The sequence below is a fragment of the Notothenia coriiceps genome, unplaced genomic scaffold (assembly GCF_000735185.1).
Source record: "Notothenia coriiceps isolate Sejong01 unplaced genomic scaffold, NC01 NC01_scaffold00028442, whole genome shotgun sequence".
Classification (NCBI taxonomy): Eukaryota; Metazoa; Chordata; class Actinopteri; order Perciformes; family Nototheniidae; genus Notothenia; species Notothenia coriiceps.
The window spans coordinates 96,910-109,920 of NW_011361143.1; the positions used below are offsets into that span (position 1 = coordinate 96,910).

Consider the following 13,011-nt stretch of genomic DNA (forward strand, 5'->3'; position numbering starts at 1 on the left):
TTACATGTATGCGCTAACACCCTGTAACATAGGAGACACTGAATACTACTGTGAGTCTAATCAATGGCTCATAAGTGTTTGGCTTATGACCCCTTAACACAAAGAAATGGCTTTTTGCAACTCCCTCTGTAAAAGGTTGCATATGTTTATGATTAAAGAATAATTATCCCCTCATTTAAATATATTTAATGTTATTAAAGGTTAGAAGTCTTGCACAATGTTTTATTTAAAGATAAACTTAGATTTGTTGTATTGCTTTGACCCCAGTGGTCATCAAGCTATGTTTGTTACAGGCAAAGTATAGAGCGGATATGACCGGGCGACTTATCGTATTTTACGGACCTAAAAGAAACAGATCCTCACAAAAAATCCGACCATTTATATATTTGTCAATATAAGTGAAGACAAAATGATAATTTCCTCCAATATCACACTTGGAATATCAGTCAAATAATCACAATAAGATATTTTTCTCAAACCGTTTGAGCTTAGTAGCCATAAGATTCATCCTGCTGTGAGGGGTTTAGAGAGCACTGCAGATTGTAATGGTAACAGGAGTATTTATTTTTGTTTATTTGACATAATTGTCTTGTGTTAACCACATATAAACCACATACTAGTGCGACAACGTTATAGATTGTCATAGATCTTAAACACAAGAGACCAAAGAAAAATGAAGGTCACAATGGGAGAGAAAAGGAGATGGACGGAGACAGCCGGACAGCACAAACACACACACAGACAGGTTTATCTTGGTGAGTTCTGTGTCTAGGACAGGAAGTTGACAGCAGGTTAACAGGAAGCAGGAGACAGGGGACTGTGGCTCTGATATAATATCTGTTTGTGTATGTGGCTTTTTTCTGCAGATAAGAGTTGTCACCGGGGGGAGTTTTCCTAGTAAACAAAATTAAGTGTGGGAATATGCTATCATGTTTTGTGTTTGTGTGTGTGTGTGTGTGTGTGTGTGTGTGTGTGTGTGTGTGTGTGTGTGTGTGTGTGTGTGTGTGTGTGTGTGTGTGTGTGTGTGTGTGTGTGTGTGTGTGTGTGTGTGTGTGTGTGTGTGTGTGTGTGTGTGTGTGTGTGTGTGTTCAAGGTCAGAGGAGGACTCTGAAGGCAACAGGGACATCTGCAGTGAGATTCTCCAGATGAAAGCTCTTGAGAGGCTCACTTCTACGGTCAGTGCGACTGAAAATCAATAAATACAGTATCCTATTGCTGCCTCATTACCAATGTTTTCATCAATCATTTATATATTTTTATTTTTAGCGTATTGTCTTGACACCGTTTCTTCAACAGGTACAATGTGAGCTGGCAGCTGCTCTTGCCCGAAAGACTCGTAAAGCTTGTAAGTATACATACATCTTAGATAGATAAATACAGTATATAATAAGCAACCAGTCGTCTTGTCAACATTAATATGAGCTTGATCATGATTTTATATTGAAATGACTTAATCCTTGATTTGATCTGTCTTTATAATTGTTATAAAGAATGTAATATTAAGTAGAAATCAGCTAATAGCGAAAACTAGCCTAATTCGAATATTATTTGTGAATGTTTTCTATGTTTAATCATCAATAACAGATGGAACAATTAAAAAAACAAATCAGAAAATTGAAACATAAATCACACAAACATAGCCTCAATGTTTTTTCCTTTCTGCATCATGAGGACATGGATGACTCACACAATGTTACATAATGAGTGTGTGAAGATCTGTCATAAATGACTTGATTCTGCTTTGGGTGGGTTGCAGTATCAGAGCAGGACTCTGAGACGACAGAGACGAGCCAACATGAGCCTCGCACACCCAGCGAGGAGAGCAGCCCGGTAACATACAATCACACACACACACACACACACACACACACACACACACACACACACACACACACACACACACACACACACACCCCCCCACCAGCACAAACTCTTCCCACACAGACGCACACACCCGCCCACTTACTACTAATCACAGACTACCACTCTTTCTCCAGCAGATCGTCTGACACGGAGCAGTCAGACTCAGACAAAGAGAGAATTTCAACAGATAAAGGGAATTACCGACTGTAATTGATAGAAAGAAAAAGCAACGAGGAAGAATTAGAGAGAGACCAAGACAGAGCCAGGATTACCATTTCATCTCATTCTCCGCACATGGACATAAAGGGCCAGCTGAGAACTTGTCATTGCATGTTTCTGGATTACACCCATCTGATTGGACAAAACCACTGAACCTTCTTGAACTCCATCAAACAAACTTTTGTTGGCTGTCTCCAGCATGTCCTGGGACTGCGGGTTGAGATATGTTTTTTTGCCACCTGTGTTGCAGCTGGGCGGAGTGTGTGCGCTGCGGGATGGCGGGGGCAGCGGCGGCGTTGGTGGAGGAATGGGGACGGTGTGCGGCCGCGAGGATCTGACCAGCCGGCTGGGGCTGGAGGCCGTTCAACGGCTGGCCAAGGACGGCTGTCGGCTGCTGCAGAACCACAACTACAGGCTGCCAGACAGGAACCAGGCGGTGAGTGTGGTGATGGCTCTCATGTTTGGAATTAAGATGCGATAATACTGTATTGTCAGAGAGTCTGGCTCCATTTGCAACATCAACAAGGACAGATATTTAAGACGAGATACAAGGGAATATTTGACAAAACATCAGGGTCACTGAAGAGAAACCTGCACAAGACCCTCTAACGTACATTAGATCTGGGTTTTAGCTCTGTATTTCATTTGAGTGGTGCACAAAAGAATGCTTCAGTTTTACCTTTTTAAATCGCGGGACACTGTGTCTCCGATTTGATGGTTACAATTCATATCTCGCTGTTCAGGACATGGTTGGGGTCAGAGGTGATGTGGTGGGACAGCCTCAATATGTTGTAATGGTATGCTGATTCATTGAGTCCCTCCAAAGGTTGACCTATAATCATTGATTTTAGATTTTCATCTGGTTGAGCAGTTTTTACCTTAAAGCGGTGGGCAATCACTTATACTTAAATTGTATTTATATCATACAGTATTCCCAGGTCTGAGTTTGTTCCGCAAAGTCATTGGTTTCTCACCATGTAATCTGCAAAGCGAGTTGCGGCTATATGGTTATCATGAGTACAGAGTAATGTACGTCATGATGTGGTGAATGTGGCAATTATTGTAGTCACTTTTAAAACACGCACTTAAGGTCTTAGTTACTCATGAATGGTCAGGAGTAATGCGAGAAAATCCTCATCAGGAGGACCATCCTGGTTTGTGTTGCTGTTAGTCTAGACTCTAGAGGACGAAACACACATGTCCACATTTACTCTAATTTACATTATTTAGGGTCACCATTAGTTATTACCACAGTAACAACTACTCTTTCTTGGAAAGACAAAATAAACGACATTCAAACATTACATTCTTTACCACAATATCCACAAAACAGATGAGCTAGAAATAAGAGAAAGTAGGTACATCTCTCCCATTCATAATGTCAACATAAAATAAGCTAAAACGGAAGCGTACAGCTAAAAATTATCCAAGGTAGCAACACAAATATAATCAACATTCACATACAGTTTATCATATGTAACCTAAACTCATTTATTTGTATTAATTGCTGTTTTTACATTTCTTTATAAAAATGTAAATGCTGTGGTGGGTTATTGCACTACATTTCTTTTTTAGTTCACAACATGCCTCCTCACTTTATTACATCATCCGAGGACACATCTGTGCACTCAAATTCACCCACACACATGCAAACTGAAGCTATCATTGCTTATATGCACACGTAGAGCTTTGCTTCATTCCTATCAGATTAAATAACCAGCAGCTCTCTAGCTCATCGAATGTGGGTGTTAATAAGGGCTTAGTGCAATGTGATCTCATGCCCTTTTACAGTCTGCAAAGTACTGTGTATGTCTATGTTCACTTGTGCGTGTGAGTTTTCTGGCTACAGCTTATACTCATGTGTGGGAGCTTATGTGTGTGTGTGTGTTCATGCACTGCTGGTGCCGGCAGGCTGAGTCAGTGTGTGCACTTAATGAGTGGGGTGTTAGAGAAGCGCTTTACTGTATAATCCAGCTCTACTGTGCACCTGAGGGCAGGAAGCAAAGCGAAATGCAGTCTGATTTTCACCCTACATCTTAATGTGTTTGTGAAATCTGCCACATACCTCATCAGCTTGGTGGGTTTGACCTAAGCCCAGCCTTGGGGATTTTTCCGAAGAGGATATTTTTTCACTTTAATTTCTTTTATACAAAAGTAGAAACATATATATTTCTTTTTTATCAAAGTAGTGCTTCTGAATGAAGCCAAAGAGAAAATGTTTTTTAAGCTGGCAATTATTTTCTAGATCAATCAATTAGGCTCTTGGTGTTTCCTAAGTTTGGACACACAAACTGTAATCATTTCTAAAAATGAACAAATGAATGATCCTTTTCAGTTATGCACCAAAATGTAAAATGTGTTTTAATATCATTCGGAGACAGCGAGTCACAAAAACCAACCCTAAATATCTATTCACCAAAAAGACCACTCTACTCTTACTGTGTTGTCATGGTGATTTTTACATTTTATTTCCCTTTTTTCCAAATGACAAACAAGCTCTGACAAACCTCTGTGGGTCTCCATAGTGATTCAAACTCCTGTAGCAGTTTCTTGAGTGCACTGTCATTCATTCTCATTGGATCAGCCATGGGAGTTTACCAGAGGCCAACCCGACTCAGTATTATCCAAGGTCACTGTGTGCATGTCGCACACAGGCAGGCTTTTTGGTAACTTGTGTTACAGTTTCTGTGTGTGAGAGTTGCACGAATGAGAGCTGCTGACTGGAACACATTGTGTTTCATATTCTTATCCATTATTTCCAGGAATCAGGCCTGGAGCTATCACAACACAGATATGGCGTAGTTTCTATCAGCACACACAGCACACACACACATGCAGAAACACAAAGGGAACAGAGAGGGCTTCCTTTAGTCTTTCCGTTAGGACCACCTTTCCTCTGTACGTCGTTTTGTTCCTGTGCACTAGGTCTGTGACCTCATGAGGGTGACAGTAAGTGCATGTCCACTGGTCTCCATTTACTTTTCTTAAATCCCGAGCCTCTAGAGCAGAAAGTCTGACCATTCAAAGGCAGAGAGTCTTGGCCTAGGGGAGGAAAAGAGAGGAGAGGAGAGAGAAAAAGTGTTTTCAGAAATGTAGAGGCGAACGTGAGGAGGAAAGGGTGTAGACGAGGTGGAAGTGCAGATGGTTGAATTGTAGGAAGGGATGAGAAGAAAAGGAAGGAAAGGGACAGTCACACCTGTTGGCTGAGAACAAGTGACGGACACAAAAATCAAACTTTACCAAAGCAGTTTGTAAATGTTTGACCTGACTGTTCAAGGTTTTTCACACTGCAGGTTGAGGTAGGGCTGCAATTTATTTTTTTAGCATTGTAAATTCATCATAAATATGCTGATTATTTTGTAGATTAGTAATTTGGCTGATGTTAAAACCTAGTTGTCTTGTTTGGTTAATTCAGAACACAAACACATACATATTAGTATAATATAAAAAAAAAAAGAGAAGCAGGAAATCTACTTATTTGAGATGTTGAAAAACGCACATTTAGACACTTTTGCATGACAAAATACTTCAATGAGTGCTCTAATCAAATAGATATATTTTTTCAGTCAACTTATCATTTTGTCAGGTGGATATATTACATAACAGAAATAGCCAATTTGAGCTTGATCGACAGAGGCAAAATAATCAATCAATCAATGCAATATTCTCTTGTTAAGTTGATAATGTACCCTACAGCTGACGTATGCTGGCCCTTTTGGATACAACAATATCTTTCCCTCTCTTTCACACTCCTTCTTTTTGTTCTCACTTTAAGCCACACTCCCCTGCGTCTCTCACTTTGCAGTCCCAGTCTCTCGCCTTATATCTTGCTTGCTTTTCTTGCCATCCGTCTCCCTTTCTGTGTTGCATAACTTTCTAACCTCCTCCTCTGCGGCATTCAAGTGCCTTCTTTGTATATTTTCCTTTTCATTTCTTGCATTCTTTCTCAGGCTAAATTCATGTTTCTTCTTGGGAGCTGCTGTTTGCACTCAAGTCTTTACATCTAGTTGTGTGTGTGTGTGTTTGAGAATGCCTGTGTGAGCACATATATAGTTACACTTTAATGGTGGCAGTGTTGAAAGTTGTTTTTGTTTTGGAGCATTCTCTGGAACCCTTTTGATCTCGAGCGCGGGTTTGTGTGATAAAACGCTGCCGTCCTCCATTCTTGGCTCGGAGCTGTTATTCTTGGCATCTTTGCAAAGAGTGCGAGTGTTATCGGAAAGATCAACAGTTTTCTACTGTATCAGGAACACCAAAACAACATTCTCTTTCCCTTTTTGTTCTTGTAATAGCTGTACTTTAATTAGTTCCATAATCTCTCCAAACTTTTTGTTCAACGAATTGTTTGTGTGTAGAAAGAGAGAAAGGAAAGGTTAATACAAATAAAGATGGAGACCTGTGAAAAACATCCCGGTTCCTGTTTGAACCCCTGGATGATGTGTTCGAATGGTAGGCCTCAAAACTCTTGTTATCTTGAGTTTATCCAGGGTGCTGGGTGCGGTCTGGGTGCTGGCCCAAATCGTAATAATGGCATGCAGCGTCAGATCTCTTCACATCAGCTGTCACTGCCTTATTTATCAGCTCAATGCATGTCTGTGTTGCTTAACCTTGAAGACATTCATTTCAGCATTGGGAAATCGCAGATCTTTTGAAAGCACATAATTCCACAACAGTTGGGTTCTCTTTGAAGACCTGGAAGCTATTTGTACACTGGAACCCCTGACATGTATAATACAGTCAAGGATATATGCCTCGAGTATTCAACTAAGCCATGTAATAAGCCTATTTAAAGCAATAAGCCTATTTTTACTTGTCATACTCATAATGACCATTTAGAAAATGTTCTTATGGAGTCCTGAACAAGACGTGCCATGTTGAACACCTCCGTTTTCTTTTCCTCTGAGTGCCAAGATAGAGGCTTCTGCCAATCAGACCAATGCCTCTGCAGTAGTGGGCGATTTCTTTCCAACCGGAACTTTCAAAACAACCATACAATTAGTCATTATAAGGTGTTACAATGACATTTTGATGAAAATTTACATTTAATACATTTTATTTTTCAAGCGCTTTATCAGGTGCTCAAAGACGCTTTACAGACTTAAGAAATAAGATAGAAAGTCAAAATCGGGCAATAAAGCAACATTTATCACAGGGACACAGCATGAGCACACATTAGAAGTCAGTCTGAAAAGGAGTCGAAGCTTTTGGCTGCATTGTAATGTAAAAATATGTTTAAATCATTTTGTACGGAGGAAGGTTTCATGAGACAATTTGACACTTACACACCAAAACACCTGAGGGAGCTTCAGTGACCTCACCCCACTGAACATCTGTATCACATCAGGACACACACATTATATTTGTCTGTCCCAAGTTATACCTCACGTGCTGTCTGTCAGGTTCAGACAACGTCTTTCATCAGAAGAGTGTGTGTGTGTGTGTGTGTGTGTGTGTGTGTGTGTGTGTGTGTGTGTGTGTGTGTGTGTGTGTGTGTGTGTGTGTGTGTGTGTGTGTGTGTGTGTGTGTGTGTGTGTGTGTTCTGTCAGATGTGATTGCTGCTCGATCCCTCTGACTGCGACAGACGAGCAGCTGGAGGAGAGACGTCGCTTCTTTATCTCTCCTCCAGCTCCTGTTCTCTGCCTTTGATCTTTTCTCTCCTCTCCTCAGGCTGTTACTTATTGTGCTCCTCTGTCCATCTGGAGCTCTGTTCCACTGTCACTGCAGGTGTGTGTGTGTGTTTGAGAGAGAGAGCTGGAGTCAGGGATCAAGGTGCTGTTCATTTTGGGAGCAGATGATCATTTGAAGTGTCAGCCTAAATTCCCCATTGTTATTTATTACACAATAGCATTTCTTCTAAAGGCAGGAAAGGCAATACTTCCCTGTGATGGTGCCAGCATAATCTGTGCCTGCATGTGAGTGCAAAGGCTTTATGGCTTTATTTTGGTTCTCTTCCTTTGTGTGTAACAAAAGAAAGTGCTGACTGGGTCAAAAAATCTGCTCAGTCTAAAAAAAGAGAGGACACAAAGTGAGAATATAATTGTAGACTAAAAAAAAGACATCCAATGTTTTCACTCCCTTAAATCGCTTTTTAAACAGTTTATTCTTTGCCTCACTTTGTGACATGTCCCTCTCCCTTTTTCCCTCCCAGGAGGCAGTGGGGAGGGTGTGTCTGAAGGAGAGAGGACGGGACGTGTTGGTGTTACGGAGAGTGACTTCCTCAGTGACGTCGCCATCGGACCGGCCGTCGCCCACATCGTCAGGGGGCGGGTCCAGAGCGGAGGACTGTGACAAGAGGTCAGTCCCTCCTCCTATATAACAACAGTAGCAACAAAAACATAATCATAACACTTCTCCTCGTCCACTCTGGGATGTTGCAACGAAACACTCATGCACGTACATGCACCATATCAGAAGTGCTGTCAACACAGTGTGTGTGTTTGTCTAAGATAATGTATGCTTTGGCTTCTGGCACAGAGCTGGTAGAAGAGAATGGCTTTTTTGTTTTCAGCTGGAAGCCAAACAAAGATGGCACCAAGGCTGGTTTACTTCCTTCCACGAATTCGTGTATGTGTTTAGAGTTATTTTTCTGTGTGTCTGCTCAAAGTGAATTTCTTTTGTGCAGTGTCTGTGTTAGTGTGTTTTTAAGCCAGCGCGTGCCAAGTCCTGAGGCACATTGCAGGGAGTGTCAGTGACAGGCAGGTTAAGTGGGTCTGTGTATGTCTGTGTGTGCGCAGTGCTCAGCATCTTCAGTAGCAATCAGTTCCCTCAGAGTGCTACCGTAGAAACTGTCACAGAGAGCGTTTTAATCTCTGGAGCTCTTAGGCTGACGGCAATGCAGTTTATCCCACAGGAGAGCACCCTTCCTGGGTATGAAGAGCTTAGATGAGGGCTGATCCTGCGGAGGTTGTTAGATATGAAGATGACCATGGAGCTAGCTACGCTTGCCAAGGCAGAGGAGGACATAGAGGATGACGATGAGGAGGACGATGATGACGAGTGTAGCAATCATGATGAAGATGGTAGCTGTTCAGAAATGTGTGCTTTTGACGTTCCCCATTTTCGCTTCATCGATGACGACGATGTGGAGGAGAATAAGAAGGAGGAGAGTAAGGCAGGGTGGAGGAATGGAAGTGGTCGTTCTTGGTGCTCTAGTGAAGAAGATTGTTGCGACTCTTCGTCTTGCAGGTATGTGGTGGTGTCCGGGACGCCCCTCAAGATCTTGGAGCATCTGCTGAGTGACCTTCGGCTGGACGACCAAAGAGGGGCGCCAGAGAGCAGGGAGAGCGGTAAGTTTGTCGACACACGTGTGAACACAAATGCTTCATGAACACATCTGTGAAAGGGCAACGATACACACGTTAAAATGACATTTAAACACTGTTTAGTTGAAAATGTGACATTTTGTCATATAAATTAAGAAGTTGTGGAGTTTTTTTCCAATGTTTGAGCAAAGGTTTATTTCAAATAAAGCAATTCCCCACACTCTAATTTCAGGAAACTTTTTTTTAGTCCCACATAGGGTTGCAAAGGGTCGGAAAGTTTCCGGAAAGTTTCCATGGGAAGTTAAGCTGGGGAATTTTGGAAATATTCGATGCAAAATTAAACAAAAACATGACATTTCAACAGATTTTTTTTAAAACATTTTTTTTTTAAGTTGAAAAGAACAAGTTTTAATTATTTTATTGAACAATTATTTGTTTCATTGAAGAACGAAAACGGGAATGTTGAGTTAAATGTTACTCATCCACCTCAACCCCACTCATTAAAAAATGAACAAAAATGCACCCCCCATCCAAAGATCCCCACAAAGTCCCATTAAACATGCAAATCTTCCTTCAAGCGATCCTCTGCATTTTTGCTAAAACCTTTCAGTCAATGGGCTCTTCCTGGGCCTCATCAACATCCAACTCTGAGTCTTCCTCTTCAGTGTCACTGTCCAGCCTTGTTGAGGATGGCTCTGTGTCAGGCTCAAAGAGCCTTAGGTTTGCCCGAATGCCAACCAGTTTTTCCACTCTCACATTTGTGAGCCTGTTGCGAACCTTTGTGTGGTCTCAATAGCCATGCAGTAAGCAGTGTGCTATGGCCTGGATATTCAAGTGTACTTGAATGGCATCTGTTTGTTTTAGTCAAGATTATGCTAAAATATACTTTCCCCAACTATGTTTAAGTTCCCTATGAAGAGCCAACCTTCAATTTTGAAAATTCCCAGTTTATTCCCATAAATTCCCGTGGAAAGTTTCCATCTTTGAAAATTCCCGGAATTTTGCAACCATAGTCCCACACAAGTTACAACACAGCCCAGCCTGGACTCTTTCTATGTCTCTTTGATTTTCCGCACAGGGGTTCAAACCCGGGAGGTGTGTGTGTGTGTGTGTGTGTGTGTGTGTGTGTGTGTGTGTGTGTGTGTGTGTGTGTGTGTGTGTGTGTGTGTGTGTGTGTGTGTGTGTGTGTGTGTGTGTGTGTGTGTGTGTGTGTGTGTGTGTGTGTGTGTGTGGCTGCATGAGTCAGTCAACTCTCAAACCCATCCAGGTGTGTGCATTCACTCAACCCAGTCATTGCCTGTAAATCTGTTAGTATGAGGAACATTCAAGAGGTTAAATGCTCTAACGAGTTTCTGAAACGATTCCCTCAGGCTGCATTTCTGCTGCGAACAATTTCATCTTTCATATATCATTTTCACAATCATCACATGTACCTATGGCTGCTGGGTTATTTCACCGGAGCAGTTACAGCCCTGCTATATTGTTTTACCTCGGGACACGTTCTGTCATTTGTTTTACAGCAGTGTAGTTAGCATATAGACTACATTGAAAGTTGGGCAGCAACTTATTATTTTCATTTGATTCATTTGCACAATTTCTTCCCCGAACGCATTTAAGTGAGATATTGAATTTGTATTCAGTAGTTGATTAATCTATTATAAATGTTTGCATTATTTTTAAAGTAATTGTAGTGTAAGTTATAGTAGATAAAAGTATTTGTTATTCTGTTAAAGTAAGATAATCATTCCTGTAGAATAAAAACAGATGGTGTTCGTATCATTGTGAAGCCATCGTCACTCAAACAACTTAAATCCAGTAGCACCAGAGACACCTGGTTCACAACATGTATTTTATAAAACCTTTTCTTGTGAGTCGCACCGTTTTAAGACAAGGCGTCTTTATGCATTAACTCCTCAGCACCACCAGTTCCCGGCAGTCCACAGGGAGCCATCTCGATGAATAGCAGGAAACAGAAAACGAAGAGAGAGAGAGAAAGGGAGGGAGAGAGAATGAGGGGAAAGAAAAAGGAGAACTGAGATGGTCTTTGTGGAGGCGGACCACACAATATTTATTTACTGTAGAGAGAAAACACACTTTTGTATTTATTTAGCAGGGAAGCAGATCAAGAGTGTATGTGCATGCTTGGTCTTTGTCTCTGTGTGTCTATCTTTTGTACTCTGTGCACAGAATAAGTATAAGGGTGTGCACGTGTGTGTGTTTGTAGGCCCTCTGGGGTGGTGCTGAGCATCAGTGTGCCGTTTTAGCAGGCTTAGCTGTGCAGCATGTAGAACAGGCTTGAACACGCTTCCACAGAGAACGATTACCTCAACCACCCCTTCACACGTACACATAAAAAAACCCACACAACAAAAAACACAGCAGCAGATTACTGCGATTAGTTCTGCACACACACATTTTCTCTCTTTTTCCTTCCTGTCTCACAAGAGATAAAGTCCCCAAGGTCAGAAGTGTGTGTGTGTGTGTGTGTGTGTGTGTGTGTGTGTGTGTGTGTGTGTGTGTGTGTGTGTGTGTGTGTGTGTGTGTGTGTGTGTGTGTGTGTGTGTGTGTGTCTGTGTCTGTGTCTGTGTTTGAGAGAGAGTGTGACACTCTCTCTCAAACACAGACACAGACACAGACACACACACACACACACACACACACACACACACACACACACACACACACACACACACACACACACANGTGTGTGTGTGTGTGTGTGTGTGTGTGTGTGTGTGTGTGACTCACCCTCTCTAGTATCGGTCGAAGGACTTCGGGGTTGCAAACAGTTTTCCTTCAAACTCAACTGATGATACATTTGTTTACTCTGACAGAGAAAGAGAAGAAGAAACATGGAGATGTTCAATTCTGTATTCATACTTCACTGCTTATAGCTGTATTACAGTTGAACTCAAGGATGTATCGCTTTGCATCTAACCTCCCTTCTCTGGTTTACCTTTTGGTTTGGAGGGCAGTCATCGACAGTGCTATAAGAGGGAAACAAGACGCACAACGGTGAACAGGGATGCAAGTAGGTGTGAAATTGAAACAATATACACGCACAAAGTGACAGTCAGTCAATGAAGAACAAAGTCTTGTACAGAGACGGAAACACTTACTGTCGGCGACGCAGAAGTTTCTGGAACTCCTTCAGGTCCTTCTCAAGCGTGGGGAACTCGTACAGATCTTCTAAAACACACCTATACAGGGTCTAACAGAGAGGGAGCAAAACAAAACAATGAAATAATTTACACGACATCCAGAATCTCATGCTGTCAAATAAAATGACCAAAATAACATGGCATTATCATAACCGTGTGTGCAGAACATTTACAGAGCAACATTTCTGTGTGTGTGTGTGTGTGTGTGTGTGTGTGTGTGTGTGTGTGTGTGTACATGGCAGGGAATTAGTAAGAAGTATGAAAGCTCAGGAGGCAGAAACAGCAAGGATACACACACACGTCTCCAAACACCTGCTTATCGCTGTCATTGACCCACCATAGCCTCCCATCCCAATTCTCCTCTCATTCCTCCTGTTACTAGGCAACTATCACCTGGGTTACGCACTCCATATGAGATTATACACATGCCAACCCTCGCACTTTGGTTTCCATGGCAACCCGGCACAGAGATACGGAGCCTCCAGGTTACAGAGGGATAAGTGATT

General features: G+C 41.9%; 1 protein-coding gene and 1 long non-coding RNA gene across 2 annotated transcripts in view; one reads left to right on the forward strand and one right to left on the reverse strand.

Annotated features, from left to right (window-relative positions):
- Positions 1–509: 509 nt before the first annotated feature.
- Positions 510–13,011, forward strand: part of LOC104958214 (lactose-binding lectin l-2-like) — a 21,522-nt gene continuing 9,020 nt past the window's right edge. Inside the window, exon 1 of the mRNA XM_010785940.1 lies at positions 510–514. The gene's annotated coding sequence lies outside the window, so the exon portion shown is untranslated. The remainder of the gene's footprint in view (positions 515–13,011) is intronic.
- LOC104958213 (uncharacterized) lies at positions 12,091–12,702 on the reverse strand. The gene is made up of 3 exons (XR_799738.1): positions 12,464–12,702; positions 12,301–12,331; positions 12,091–12,171 (listed from the first exon to the last, which is right to left on the reverse strand). It is a non-coding gene; the product is annotated as an uncharacterized lncRNA (long non-coding RNA).